This window comes from Homarus americanus, unplaced genomic scaffold (genome assembly GCF_018991925.1).
Source record: "Homarus americanus isolate GMGI-L3 unplaced genomic scaffold, GMGI_Hamer_2.0 scaffold367, whole genome shotgun sequence".
Taxonomy (NCBI): Eukaryota; Metazoa; Arthropoda; class Malacostraca; order Decapoda; family Nephropidae; genus Homarus; species Homarus americanus.
In genome coordinates this window covers 13800053-13803580 of record NW_024743709.1, presented here as the reverse complement: position 1 = coordinate 13803580, position 3528 = coordinate 13800053, and positions in this window count along the sequence as shown.

Genomic DNA, 3528 nt, shown 5'->3' with positions numbered 1-3528 from the left:
ATCAGCGACCCCACCCAGCGTCGCTTTCTGGCAATTTTACCTGGCAATACTTGGTAAAGTAAGGTTGTATGTAAAGGTGATTGTGATTGGTGGATCTATTTTCGGCTGCATTACTGCCAGGATAAATATTAAACAATCCAAAGGTAAAATTTTCATAATAATAAACTATTAATTCTTTTTTAAGATCATGAGAAGTATCCAAACATTCGTATATTTGATTAAATAATGTAGAAATTATTAATGAATTGGCAACTCAAATACAACGGGGAACGAGGACTGCCACAAGATTTTCAAATCAAATTTTCTTCATTATTTAAGCAAATATAAGAACATTTGGAAACTTCTCAGGATCTTAAATAACAATGAATAGTTTATTATTATAAAAAAATTACCTTTAGATCGTTTAATATTTATCCTAACAGTAATGCAGCCGAAAATAGATCCACCAATCACAATCACCTTTACTTTACCAATTATTGTCAGGGGTGGGGTAGCTGGATCTTTGGCTGACTGTAAATAAAATAAAAAACAATAATACGACAAGATGTTTGGAAGTGGCTGAGTAAGGACTGAAGTTCCAACAAAATCACACAAAATCGATATCAAGCAAAACAAATCTCAATAGTCAAATACCAACTCCCAAAACAGTAGAGAGAGGGTATACTACTTAACTTAATAGAGATGTGCCTAGACTGACTACCGACTACCAGCAGGTCACCGACGTCACCTCTCTAACGCCAAATTCTGACGTATCATATCCTGATTGGCCAAAACGTATTCTTTTTATAAATTACTTTACTGACATTAATTCCACTTATCTAATCTATATACAAACCTAATACAAACAAACATAATACAATCGAACATAATACAATAAATACACAATTTAATAAACAAATTTAATACTTAAATCAGTGGTTCTTAACCTTTTTTGAGTCACGGACCCCTTTGAGAATCTGGTGAAAGCTATGGACCCCCTCCCTAGAAAAATGCACGTAAGCACATAAACACAACTTTCCATGCAATTAATATACTTCATTTCATTGAAAATTCATTACCTCATACAGTGTATGACATACACAAAGTATAGTGAATATAAATGTTAAATTTTATCTGACCTTCACGGACCCCCTGAAGCCCATCCATGGACCCCTTTGTGGTCCATGGACCTCAGGTTAAGAACCCCTGACTTAAATGACTCAGTCAGTGTGGGCGAGTAATGAGCAAAACTGCTCGAGCCGACAACACACCATCCGAACCAACGTATTTCATACCCAGAACAGAAACTAATGGCGGACTCTCGTAACACCAACCATTGTAATAATTATCAACAACTCTTAGTCAACCAGTGTGTTCACACAGCCAATCCTACTTTTTTGCATTGTTACTATGTTGAAATGCCCTTGTTATTATATATCATATTTGTATCACTTGTATAATATTTGTCAATCAAGTGATCCATTCCACAATTATGTAACTGTGTATTTTCAGCCTTCTGGCTGCCATGCCCTTTCAGTAAACCGTTAATTATTAATTTATTTTTGTTATTAGTTCTGTTCATTATGGACTGAATCTTATTCATATCTGTTGGTGGAGCAGTTACAGCTGGCAGATAACCCACATTTACACCTGGTGGATATTCCTTTGTAGTGAGTATATATCAGATGCCACTAAGAGAGCTCAGGCTCTCAATTGGCTCAGCCATGTCAATATTGTTATTATTATCCACTCTGTATCTGTATTTTTCTGGTTAAATGGATTGTTTCAAAATCAGTTCAATAGCACTCCATCCAGGAACAATTTGTTCAGGAGAATTATCTTTCACTCGACATTCCATCCAAGCAGGTGTCTTCACCTTTGCTTTGTCACATTCCTTTTGTCCACCAGGCTCTTCATATTCCATGGGTTTTGCAGAAGTTTTCTATGCAAGATATTGTGGAAGTGCACTGGGCTTGACTACAAAGGAGTGGTAGCTTTATCTTCTATAATTGTATTCAGGTGTAACTAAACAAAAGTCTTACACGTGAGATCTCTATTAGCATTTCCTGGAATTTGTGATGGACTAGAACTGAATTAGTGTTATTATGTGTTTCGTGTGTACCACTCATCTCATTATTCTTCCAATCAATATTGTCTGCAATGTGAGTTGCTTGGATACGTTTTATGATATTAGATGGTATGTCTGAGCTTTGTCACCCTGACCACTTTGCCCATTTGTTCTCAATGAAGACAGTCTCAGTGTAGGAGATTCCATACCCTAAACGACGAATGGTGTCAACTACACCACCACTAGAACTTGTTTTGTAGTGCAGTGTAAGGGAAAGGAGTACTTTGGTCTAATGCCGGCTGTATTCTTGGCTGCAGTGACTGAATATCTTGACAAATCTGATGGACTTTCATGGCTTTTGTTTAAAGGAGTTGTACCCTTCCTTTATTATCTAAGAGTGCATATCGGTCAACACTCTAGGACAACTCAATGTACAAATCAATGTTAACATATGGTTCTTTCACCAGGATATCTTGAGGTGTAGGAGATCAAGGATGAATTTCTCGTGTTTCCTTTAGTGATGCATTTATAGTCCTTGCTGTGTTCTTTAGGTAAGCATATTTTGATATTCCTCCTCCCAGCACTGACGAGTGAATACAGTTAGCACCTTCTGGAAACACAAACTCTGTGAATCTAAAACTGCTTTGTGTAGGCCGGTAAAAGTTCAATTGAGAGCCAAATTTCTGTTTTAGTTGCTCTTTTAGATCTGTACTTTGACTTGCAGACAATCCCTTCTCATGTATATCACCAAATGTTGATTTTAACTCTGTCACAGTATGCCGTAGATCTCATACTTATTAATGATTTGTATTAGAACCAGTTGGTGAAGCTCTTGAAATGCATGATCTTCATTAGATGTCACTGAGGTGTACCATTTGGTTCTATCTCTTTTCCAAACTGGACTCCTGATGGATTCCTAGCACAGTTTTTTATGGAATGCAACATCAGCTGCCAGGAGAGATTTTGTAGCAAATGTCAGCAAATTTCTGTTTCCTAATTGTCTGCACAGGAATAAGTCTCCCCTTTGATCTATTATCATCTCCATCACTATGTACAGGATTATTTGACTCTTCCTCTTGAGAATCTACAGTACATTTGGGGTTGGTGAACGATTTTGTTGATCCTCGAAGAAAAGGCCTTTATATGATTTGTTTGCCCAATATTTCTTGGTGCTGACCAGTCAACCAAATAGTGTACCCAGCTATATGTATGAAAAACTTCTTGCCAGCGTACTGCATATTGCTTGAAATGTTCCCATTCTAAAATTTTATCACACACACACACACACACACATATATGGAATTAAACAACACAAATACAGTGTTAGGACAGGCCAGGAATCCAATGCTCTGTTTGTTCATTTGAGAGATAACAAGCATTGCATTGACTGGGATAATGCCTCCTCAATATTACCTTGTAATTCAATTGATAGTAGGAACATCATAGAATCTAGTCTTATTAAACATACCGAAGCATTCAAC